Consider the following 12,207-nt stretch of genomic DNA (forward strand, 5'->3'; position numbering starts at 1 on the left):
TTCTCCCAGCTAGTCCAGAGCAAGGTGCATTTATGCTTAATTTACATCATACCCCTCTGGGAAGGTCAAGGTTAAATGGTGACCTGAAAAAAAGTGTTTTTTTTTGTCATCGCTCAATTTTGCTAATGCGGAATCTCAGAGACTGCTTGGCCTTCCAATATATTCTTGCATCGTATTAGTGTAGCTGCACAGACGTTGTGCACCTTATATTTGATTAGTGTCCTTGATCTACTTTTTTGGATTGTGACCGAATGAACAAAAACACATTTTTGATCATAACTTGAAAAATTTTCCTCCGATTTTCATGAAACGAGTTTTATGGATAGATTGTACATCTATCCATAAAACGTGATGTAAAAAAAATCGAGTGATGCAAGATATTTCACTCACTGTTTTTCCTTCTTGATGCAGAAACAATTCTATAGCGATCTTCTACTGAGATTTCAGCAATTTTGTTTTATGCAAACAGTTCATCCTGATAGATCTATATTCTGCAGTAGTAAAAGTGGGATTTTTAGCATGATGGAGGTATAGAGAGGAACATCTGACAATGTCATCAATTAGATGTGATTGGTAGATGTGATTAATTATCTCCTACAACACTTCATATTAGCGGCTCATGTACAGCTTGGTTTGAGTTGTGATCACAAGTTTTTGAAGGTTCTGGTCAAAGTGAATTAAAGATTGCTAAATAGCAAGCTTGGTTTCTTCTCACCCAAACTAAGCTGTATTACGTCTGCATGTAGGATGCACTTGACTATTTGCTTGCAGTGTGTAAGCATGCCCCCCTGGTAATAAATACAATCCTTATATATTTGATGAAGTGGATTGTGTTTGCATCCTGTAAGCAGGTAAATAACTCAATTAAATCAAGAATTAGTGATTGGGATGAGCTCTTTACTTAAAAGTTTGCAGCTATATTAACTTTTAATGTAAATATGCCAAAGGTTATAAAAGAGGCAGTAGAGGGGCATGTTAGCATTGCCGAGCAACCAGTTCGAGTACAAGCTACATTGTCTTGAATCACGTGACCTGCTGTGAGCAAAGCGAGTCTGCACCGGCCAAATTTATCCACGGATATTTCCGTTCATGGACACTGTCTGTAGCATCATCATTGAAAATCTCGAAATGCGCAAGGTGTGCGCAAAGATGGTCCCCAAGCTGTTGTCTGAGGATCAGAAACAGCAAAGAGTCACTTTCTGTCAAGACATTATCGAGTGTCTCGAGAACGATCCAGACCTGCTCAGGAGAGTCATTACTGGCGATGAATCGTGGATATTCGAATACGATCCCAAGACCAAACGGCAGAGTCGTCAGTGGAAAAGTCCGGCATCACCAAGACCAAAGAAAGCAAGGATGTCATAGTTGAAGGTCAAGGTGATGCACATCACGTTTTTTGACATCGTCCACTTCGACTTTCTACCACAGCGTCAAACAGTGAATCAATACATGTACAAGGAGATCCTCCGGCGCCTCATGAGATTAGTCGGCGCAAGAGGAGGGATCTGTGGGAGAACAACGCCTGGGTTCCTCCACCATGACAACGCTCCTGCTCACAGTGCTCTGAGCATCTGACAGTTTCTGGCGGAGAGGAACGTGCCAACTCTGGAGCAAACCCCTGTATTCGCCAGACTTGGCCCTTTGTGATTTTTTTCCTATTCCCCAAGCTCAAGGGTGTGATCAAGGGGACCCGATTTCCTGATGTGGAGGCGATCAAAAGGGCCGTGACGACGGAGCTCCTGAGGATTCCAGAAGAAGCCTTCCAGGGGTGCATCGAAGCGTGGAAGAAGAGGCTGGACAAGTGTGTGAGACTGGAGGGAAAGTATTTTGAAGGGGACAAGCTGTGATTTCAATATATTTTTTGGAATAAAATTTGTGACGTCAGTTCCGTTACTTTTTAGATGGACGTTGTGAAGTCAGTCCAATTACTTTTTAGATAGATCTCGTATAGTAAATATTCCCAGATATCAAGGTCCGATATAGGTATATACACAAATGTTATCTGATTTTATAGATTTCCTAGACCATTGAACCTGGGATATCTGTCCTTTGTCCAACTGTTGTTTTGACCTAAAGGAAAGACTCATCATGTCCACCATGTTAATGCTCCAACATATCGTTTCAATTATCTCAAAGTCAATAATCAATCTTTTTCGTTTGCGATTATTCATATGTAAACGAGTTGACCCGTTGTATATTACTGGGGTCTTGGCGTGGCAGAGACTTCCAGGCTCATGACACTCTCGAGTCTAGACTCTCTAACATGGTCATAGAAGCACCCCTTCAACTCATTTTTTACTTGCACGAAAACTGTTTGCTGTGTGTTTAACGTTGGTTAATCAATTGTGAATTATACTTTATTCGCATCTAATGACGAATTGCCCATGTGGCAATTGATGAAAACGGGGCCTCTTGTTTGCGGTTTGTGTAAGTGGTTTAATTACCAGCATCTGCGTCGCTTTCAAGACACAAACAATGGCTAATTGTCGTTGTATGTAGGTTACTGGCCATGTGCACAAGTATAAAACACAGGACCAAGTGCACAACTGTACTTCTCTACACGCAGGTTGATTAAACATCTCTCCACAGAATCAGCATGTACAGGTAAGGAGAGAGATCTCATCACACCCTTTACTTTCTTACCGTTTTAATTTTATATTATGACCTTTTTAATGACGATCTAAAGCTCGTGGAGGAACTTCAATGATGTACTTTGTATCACCTGTAGGACAAGGACATAACGGGAGACAACAATGAATTTTTTTCATTAATTGCAAGGCTATCAATAGGATGGATAACTTAACAGAGTCGATGGGATTCAAACATGGCATCACAACATCAGTAAGTGATGGGAATGTTAAGATTTAGTTTATGATGACAATAGGGTTATAATACGTAAAAAGAGAGAGATTTAAAGAAGTGAGATGAAGCTCAGTCGGCGGGGCGGAGCGGGGCAGGGACGGCTCAGTCGGTGGGTCGGGGGGGGGGAGCAGGGTAGGGACGGCTCAGTCGGCGGGGTGGGGCGGAGCGGGGCAGGGACGGCTCAGTCGGCGGGGTGGGGCGGAGCGGGGCAGGGACGGCTCAGTCGGCGGGGTGGGGCAGAGCGGGGCAGGGACGGCTCAGTCGGTGGGGCGGAGCAGGGCAGGGACGGCTCAGTCGGTGGGGCGGAGCGGGGTAGGGACGGCTCAGTCGGTGGAGTTGGTCAAGGTGTTCTTTCTGCAGTCTCGTCATGGAGTCGTTTGACCCTAAAATTGTCTGCAGGGACCACTGCATTTCACAGCATTCCATAAATCTGCATTTGGTTGTAGATTATAAGAAGGTGTATGCTATTGTGTGCAGATTCCTTGGCTAAATTACCTGCAAGAATATTAGGTGAGGGTGTAAGTGATGGGAATGTTAAGATTTAGTTTGTGATGAGAATGCGGTTATAACACGTAAAAAGAGAGAGATTGAATGAAACGAGATAAAGCACAAGCATTGTGGGCCAAATGGCCTTCTTTTCCAAATACGTGACCCCATCAGAAATTCCCCTTGTGGGTGCTGGTTTTTTGATGTCGCTGGAGAAACCGGAATTTCTTTAAACTTTCTTACTCCATCTATCTCTCCCGGATTTTCCGTTAATGGCAGAGGAGGTGAAGTTCGAGTTCGACACAGGGTTCCATGCTGTACCCCAAGGAGCTGCACCCGGGCCCTGCACGCATGTCGGGGTCTCGAGACTCTCTGCACTGCCCGTTCTCATTGTGGGACATCATTCTGCTTGGCCCCGACCACATGCTCCAGCCAGAACTGCAGCTTGCGGCGCCATAGCCATCTGGGTGTGCGGCCTGTGTGCCCACAGTCCATATTGCACAATACACCTGCAGCCCAGTCTAAGATTCATCACGGATCCTATTGTTAAAGCTCCAAGATGAAGTCACAAGTTCAGATTCCGAGAAACCCCACCCTGCATACCCAGCTTCATGGTACACTTGTCAAAGCTGCTACATCAGTGTTCAAGACAGTACGATGTATATATTTACCGCATTGATTGTTCATCAAGCTGGTGAGTTGCCATTTTTTGGAACAAATTAACTGCATATTACACAATCATGATGTAGCTTCACACATTCCATTCATGCAGAGATTTTACATCTGGTGGTGCAGCTGGTTAAACCTTCATAAGAAAGGGTATATGCAACGAACACAAACCATGGGAATTTACACAAGATGTCACCAATGTTCTATGAAAATGTAAAGGATACTGTATATTCCTCCATGTAAACGTTGAATAAAATACTTCAAAATCATTTGATCGTCATGGATTATTGGCCACCAAACGATCATTTCCAAAATTATATTTGTACATCATGCTGCACGAGTTGGTGGAGAATCTCCTGGCTGCTTCTGGGAAGTCTCATCACCGACTTCTCAGAAACAGTCACATGTCCTCTGAGCTGGTGTGAACAAAGGCTGATTTGTCCACAACAGCCAACTGGAGGACAGACTGCATCTCTTGGCTCAATAGTGGATGAAACATCTGATACCAGCTCTCCATTTCATGACTTTTATCCATTGGCATCTAGGTACCACTCTTCAATTGAATGATGCCACTTTTGATGGCATTCTCATTCAGCCTGGAAGCTGATGTCCCTTCAAGCCAATGTTTTGAACCAAGACATTCCCTTCCCACCTTGATGACCTCACTATGTGCGCACGCACGCACGTGCAAGCCTTGTGGCTGCTGGTTGTATCATTGGTTCGGGACACTGCTATGCTGCTGATGCAGTGCCCCGATTACCAGTACACTGGTGCTCATTTCACCGACCTCAAAAGGATGACAGGCTGAGTCAAACCCTCCGCCACCCGCCCACCTGGTGTTAATTCAGCAGCCGACAGGGCTCAAATAGCATCATGGACTAAGGGTCCCCACTATAGTCTGGGGCACCAGCATTTCATCTGGCAACAAATATATAATTGCATTTGACTTCAGCTCGAGGAATATATGTGTTCCTTGCATCAGGACATCAAGACAAAGGGTATTATTATCTTGCCAAAACGAAGTTTTTGCAAGATATGTTAGTCAGCTTGTATGTTTTTTTTTTGTTTGTTTGTTTGTCTGTAATCACGTATAAAAAATTCTGCAGAGCACAGTTATCATTGGAAATTTTTGTAACTTCGCATATCAGAGGCCTGTAGAGGTCCCCTTCAGCGCATAAAATTTTGAAGGTCAAGGTCAAAGGTCAAGGTCACTCGCAAATCAGGGGAGTCGACGAAATCCTTATTTTTTGAGTAATTTTGATCAGATAGTCTTCAAACTTCATGGGAATATAGTTCATGGTCTGGCGCTCAGCTGATTAATTTTTGGTGGCGATTGGCCTTGACCTTCATGGTTAGCGCCTGAGGTCAAACATATTTGACCCCAAGGTCAAATTTTCAAGTTTTAGGAACCATATCGTGTAGTACCTCAAATTGAACACCTCTGAGTGCTTTCTAGATATGTGAAGCTTGAGACATTATAACGCCATTTGGTGACGTTATGAGGCAAAAGCATATTTTTCATGGTTACTCTGTAGAACGATTCTCATCGGAATCTCTCGTCGGCAGATATTCCTCAAGGAGTCGCTCCTGGTGGATAGCAGCTCTGTTCACCTCAGTGTGACCTTAAAGAAGTCACACGTGGTCACCTTTTGGCAAGATACGGGTCACCCTGCGGGTGACATTGGTTTTTATTTATTGTTCTGTTCTTCAACCTCTCAAGCATAAAGTATAGGACAGGGAGATGTCACCAATCTCTTCAAATGCTTATTTTATAGCCTGACTAGGACATCAGCACTCTTCAATCAATCTACTTGGTTCAGAAAACAGGACCATACCACGTTTTGGCTACCAGTACACCTCTTCAAGGGTCTTCCATGACCAGCATCAAGATATTCATTAGACTGGAATTGGTCTTCATAGAATGGTCATTCTTCAATTAATCTTGATGAGCTTTGAAGCATTAATGGATCAGACACAAAACTAAATTCCACGACAGATAATTGTTAAAATCAAAACCAAACTGGAAATGGCTGGACACTGACAACTGATGAAAACAACAATTCCAAACTGGCAAACTCGAGAAGGACCTGAAGAATGATGTTGGAACAAAATTGAAACAGTCACTGGAGTACAACGATCTTGAATTTGAGAACAGGAGAGAACACATTCAGGGAGGACGATGCCTTGCAATAGGCTAACAAAGACAAATCGTGTTTCTCTCTTGACAAACCATTTGATTATTATTTTTTAACTTTTGAAGTGGAAAATACAGGAGAAGGGTAGGACCCAGAGTAAACCAACGCTGCACTGTATATTGTTAGGTGGGCTGGCAGCATGTCTTAGACTACAGGTATACACACTTGCCTCTGAGCTGTCGATCCTGGCTTTGAATTTCGACACAGCTATAAACTGTCACCCTTGTACTTTATGTGGAGTGCTGTGACACCATCGGGTACGGGCACATTGGTGTGCTGCATTAATCACCCAGACATCAAGCACGACAACCATTTTGCCAGCATTGATGGTGGAAGTTAAATATCCCACAGTGTCTTTCGGAAAGAGTAGGTGAGTTAGCAATGGCACCCTGAAGGAATTATTCGAAATTCTTGCCGAAACCTATGTGTAGCAAGTGGTCTTGTCGTCTTGGATAAAACAATTGAAACCAGGTTGATCAGGTGCAATGTGGTTGAAGTCTGGTTCGGCAGCTCCTACACTTTAAAGAAATTCACATTCCCAGGTGTTTTGCATGTCGCGTGTTAACGATGATGATATTGTTATGCAGAGACAGAATTTTCCCACGACTTGATACATAGTGGAACATGACCATGTTTAGAGACATCTCACTGCAATTTCAAGTTTTACACGTTTCTGTAAACTTTGTTTTTCAGACAGGATCCTTTATTTTAAAGTAATCCTCCTGGTGGTACTTTGTTAAGTCTGTCCCTGGAGTATGCTCCCCTTCCATCCCTCCCCTCTCTTCAAAATGGTACCACAGCAAAGTCTACTCGTGAGAAAGCTGAACGCCTCAATTCTGTGTTTGCCTCCAAATCTTGTGTCCCCAACCCCTCACTCTCTCTCTCTCTCTGTACACATCCTACCCAGTCATATCCAACTGCCCCTGGACTCTTTATTTTGCAACTGTGAGGTAGAGAAGTTTCTGGCAACCCCAGACTCTGATAGTGCAACTGGACCGAAGGGTATCAGCTCATGTGTCCTAAAATCCTACTATGCTGCTCTTGCACTTCCTCTCTCTGCCCTTTTCACCCAGTCATTTGTGCCAAGTCATCTTCTGCTTTGAAATCAGCCAACATCACCGCATTACATAAACAATGTGCAACATCCGATCCCTTCACTAAAGACCTATCAGTTTATCCACCTACAACGCCTTCATCCACCGTTGGATAGAGTACTGCTCTCCCCTCTGGGTTTGTGCCCCTACATGAAACCTTCCTCGTCTTGATGCCATGCAAGCTAAGCCTTTCAAGATCATTGGAAGTTCCCACGAAGACGCTGAGTCTCGAGGGGCCCATCACTTCGCCATCGCAGACAGGTCGTTTGTCTCCCCGTCTTCCACTGCCTCCTTTCTGGTCTTGCACCTCTGCTCTTTCCATGCTCTGTCTCCTGCCCCCCCCTTTCCAGATTTATGCAAGGCACACATCGTCCACCAACAACCCCCCCCTTCTCATGAAACTCCCAAAATTCAGAATCACTATTCATCTCCACTCATTCCTTCCTCTTTTTTTACCCCACCTGTGGAACCAATTTCCACATTCTCTTCCATCTCATTCTTCTCTCCAAGTCTTCAAAATAGCTGTTCATCACCATCTCAGATCATCCCCAATCCAAAACCACGATCTTTTCCACCCACATTAACATCTCTACCCCCCACCCCCCCCCACCCCCAACAAGACCACCGCTTTCAAGCCTTTCCTTCCCGAGAGTTTGCTTCTGTATCCACCTTTTCCACCTCTTGCGTCCTTCACTATCCCTCATTCTTCCCATATTTGTGCAAGTCTTTTAAAAACCACAGTTTGCCATGGATGCTCGCTTTCCATCAACCATTCTTTTTTCCAACTTCAGTGCCAACTCACCCTCCTCACCCCTCACTCTCATTCTCAAAGCAACCATCCCACTCTTCTCCCTCCAAGCCTCCCTCTCACCTCTCTCAAAAATCCCCCCCTCACCTTTCTCCCACCTTTCATCCCCCTCACTCTTCCTTCTCAAAGTTGCCCCCCCTCTCATCCACCAACCTGCCTCCCTCCACTGCCCTCTCACCTCCATCTCTTCACTCCACCTCCTCAAATCCTCAACTGCCTTCTTCCTTGTCTCTTGTCCCCCCTCTCCCCCAGCACCACAGAGCCTTTTCTCCTCCTCATTCGGCCCCCTCCCCTCGCTATTCTGCAATACCCCACACTCCTTCAGCAACCCTCCTTACCTGCCCCCCTCGTCCCTTGTCCTACCCTCCCCCCCCCCCTCCACCTCCTGCACCCAAAGCCTCCTCCCCTTCCTCTTCATTAAAAGTGTGGACCTCAAATATCCGGGGCATTCGCTCAAACCTTTCAGATCTTTCCATACAGGTTGCCACTGACAAACCAGACATTATCTGCCTAACAGAAACTTTCCTCTCCCAAGACGTGTCTGACTCCCAAGTATCTCTCCCTGGCTACTCCCTCTTACGGTATGACAGACCTGAGCCTCGTCCTGGTGGAGGTGTTGCTCTCTTCATCAAAGACTCTATTCCTCACTCTCCATGCACTGCTCTCACTCCCCCACGCCCCCAGGAATACCTCTGGCTTCGGCTTCCCCTCCACTCCCACCTCATGTTTATATGTGTACTGTACCGTCCACCGAACAGTGATGACTCCATCTACACCTCACTATCCGAAAACATGGACCATCTTCTATCTTCTCATCCAAACTCTCTCTTCCTCTTATGTGGTGACTTCAATTGTCATCACGCCAGTTGGCTAGTTGTGGGTACCTCTCTCACCTGCCATGGCACCTCAGCAAAAGCTCTCTGCGACTCATTAGGACTGACTCAATCGGTCAACTTCCCGACCCGGATCTCAACCAATGGTACTGCATCTCTTCTGGATCTGATTTTGACAAATTTCCCTGACAATATCTGCTGCTCTTCCTTCGCTCCAATTGGTTCTTCTGACCACGTCCTTGTCAAAGTGGACATCTCTCTGGCTGTTATCAGAGAACCACCTCACCGCCGTCGAGTCTGGCATTTCACTCAAGCCGACTGGCAGGGTCTCCGAGCAGCCATCAAACTTACAGACTGGTCTCCTATCACTACTTTCTCAAACATCAACTCATCCTGGGAATTCTTTCAAAGAAACTTGCTCTCCCTCATGCACAGATTTATCCCCTCTCGTGTTCAGTTGTCTTACCCTTCCTCCCGCCCTTGGTTTACTGAAGCTTGTGGCGAGGCAGTTGTCCTGAAACAACTTGCCTTTGCCTCATGGAAAGCAAACCCAACTGAGGGCAATCTCAGTTCTTTCCACAAAGCTCGGAACAAGTGTGTATCTACCCTCAGGAGAGCCAGAAAACAACATCTTTCTCATCTCAAGTCTGAACTCTCAAACCTCTCTCCCTCCTCAAAATCCTGGTGGCGTTTAATCAAATCTGTTTCTGGTGTATGTTACCCCTCCATCCCCTCCCTTACCTCAAATGGCCGCACTGCTGATTCCACACGTGATAAAGCTGAATGTCTAAACTCGGTGTTTGCAGCTAAATCTTGTGTCATAAACCCATCACTATCTCTACCCACTTTACCCAGTCGCACCCAACTGTCCCTGGACTCTGTATCCTTTTCTCCTGACAAGGTGGAGAGCTTGCTTTCAAACCTCGAGTCAGATTCTGCAACCAGTCCAGACGGCATCAGCCCACATGTCCTCAAAGCCTGCTCTTCTGCTCTTGCTCACCCTCTCTCTGTTCTATTCACCCTCTCATTTGCCCAAGGTCATCTGCCATCTGCTTGGAAATCTGCTCACATCACTGCCCTGCATAAAAAAGGTGCAAAAACAGATCCCTGTAACTACAGACCAATCAGCCTTCTCCCAATCATCAGCAAGGTGATGGAATCCATCATCGCTTCAGACATGAAATCCTTCCTCTTCTCCAATGGCTTGATTTCCAATCATCAATTTGGTTTCAGACCAGGTCACTCTACCCTGGATATGCTGCTTCTGCTCTCCCATCAATGGATGGAGGTCCTCAATGCCAGACAGGAAATCCGAGCCGTATCCCTGGACATATCACGTGCTTTTGACACAGTCTGGCACCCTGCCCTACTCATCAAACTCTCTTCCCATGGTATTCAAGGCCATCTCCACTCATGGCTCGCAGACTTCCTGTCCTGTCGCAGTCAACGTGTGGCCCTAAATGGAGTTCTTTCATCCCCTCTTCCTGTGCAGGCTGGAGTTCCTCAAGGTAGCGTTCTGGGCCCTGTTCTTTTTCTGGTTTTCATCAATGATCTCTCGGACTCCCTGGAAAATCCTCTATTTCTCTTTGCCGACGACTCCACCCTCTGCCGTACCATCTGTCATCCCTCAGACCAGCAAGCAGCAGCTTCTTCACTCACTGCAGATCTGGATAAAATCACAAACTGGTCCAACACGTGGAACATGTCTTTCAATCCAGACAAATCTCACACTCTCACTATGTCTCTTCGAAAGGACCGTTTACAAACCCCCCCCCCTCATCCACTTTCTCAACAATCCTCTGGAAGAAGTATTTTCTTTCAAGCTTCTAGGTCTCACTATCTGCCATGACCTTTCCTGGGAAAGTCACATTTCCAACCTCGCCTCAAAAGCCAGTCGCCGACTGGGAATCCTCCGTCGTGCTAAGTCCTTCCTCGGCCCTCTTGAGCTCCTGACCACTTACAAAGCTTTTGTCCATAGCCTGATGGAGTACTGCTCTCCCCTCTGGGCTGGTGCTCCTGCCTCCCACCTTTCTCGGCTTCACGCTGTCGAAACCAGGGCATTTAAGATCATCGGCATCTCCCGCAATGAAGCTGAGTCTTTGGGCCTCTCACTCAATCACCGCAGGTTGGTCGGTGGTCTTTCTGTCTTCTACCGACTCCTCTCCAGCCTTGCCCCCCTGCTCTCTCTGCGATTTGTCCCCACCACATTTCCACAGGGCGCTCAAGGTCCGCCAACAACCCCTTCTGGTAAAACTACCAAAATCACGAATCACTGCTCATCTTCACTCTTTCATTCCTCTTTTTTCCCGCCTTTGGAATAAACTTCCTCACTCTATTCTTTCCCATTCTTCCCTCCAGGCTTTCAAAACAGCTGTTCACCACCACCTCTTATCTGCCCCCATCCAAATCCTCGATCTTTTCTACCCCCGATAATCCACCCAAGCCCACTTCCTTCATTTCTCCTGCTTTCCTTCCTGAAAGTCCCTGAAATGTCCATCTTCTCTTCGCCATGTTCGCCATCCCATCCCCATCCCTCTCCCTTCCAGTTCACCTAATGTGTCTGTTCCCCACTGTTTTGTCCCTTCCACTCCCGCCCCTCTTGTCTCATGCCTCCTTGCTGCGAGTTGTGTGTTAGCTCTCATACGAGCCTCGACCAAGGTATACAAAAAAAAAAGTCTTCTTATATTTTGTCCCTCAACCCTGCTGTTGGTGTATTCTCCCCCCCCCTCCTTTCTCCCATTGCTTTTATTCTGTTGCATCCAGATCCAGGATCCAGGATGATCTCCACGAGCCCAGACTCTGTATCCAAAAAAATAAAATAATAATGAATAAAAAATAATAAACAATATCCATTTTTAAAGAGTTGGTTGACCCTCTGAATTGAACTTCCAAAATCCAGGCTCACTGACTGCACACCTCAACTCTCTTACTCCTCAATTCTCCTGCCTATGCAATATCTTTCCAGTGGCTCTGTCTCACTCTTCCCTCCAGGGTTTCAAGCAGGCAGTGAACTGCCACCTCATGTCATCCCCTATCATGACCCATGATTTTTATCCCATTCACCATTCCAAACCCATCCCTCTTATTTACCGATTTCTCTCGCTCTCAATCCCTCTTATATAATTGTTGCCCTGCTACCCCACTGTCAAACTTTAATCTTCTGTGAGCCTTGCTCTTGTCGGAAAAAGAAACAAATAAATAATGCAATCAATGGGTTCTTCAATTTTCCAATAATCAATTTGAATTCCTTGCTTTCTTGT

The 12,207-nt window shown here is 45.8% G+C and overlaps 1 protein-coding gene across 1 annotated transcript in view; it reads right to left on the bottom strand.

Moving 5' to 3' along the window:
- The window catches only part of LOC147029761 (uncharacterized), a 52,509-nt gene that overhangs the window by 36,751 nt on the left and 3,551 nt on the right, over positions 1-12,207 (bottom strand). The window lies entirely within an intron of this gene.

Source organism: Eptatretus burgeri, chromosome 3, assembly GCF_056783735.1.
Source record: "Eptatretus burgeri isolate ZD-2024b chromosome 3, Ebu_testis_v1, whole genome shotgun sequence".
Lineage (NCBI taxonomy): Eukaryota > Metazoa > Chordata > Myxini > Myxiniformes > Myxinidae > Eptatretus > Eptatretus burgeri.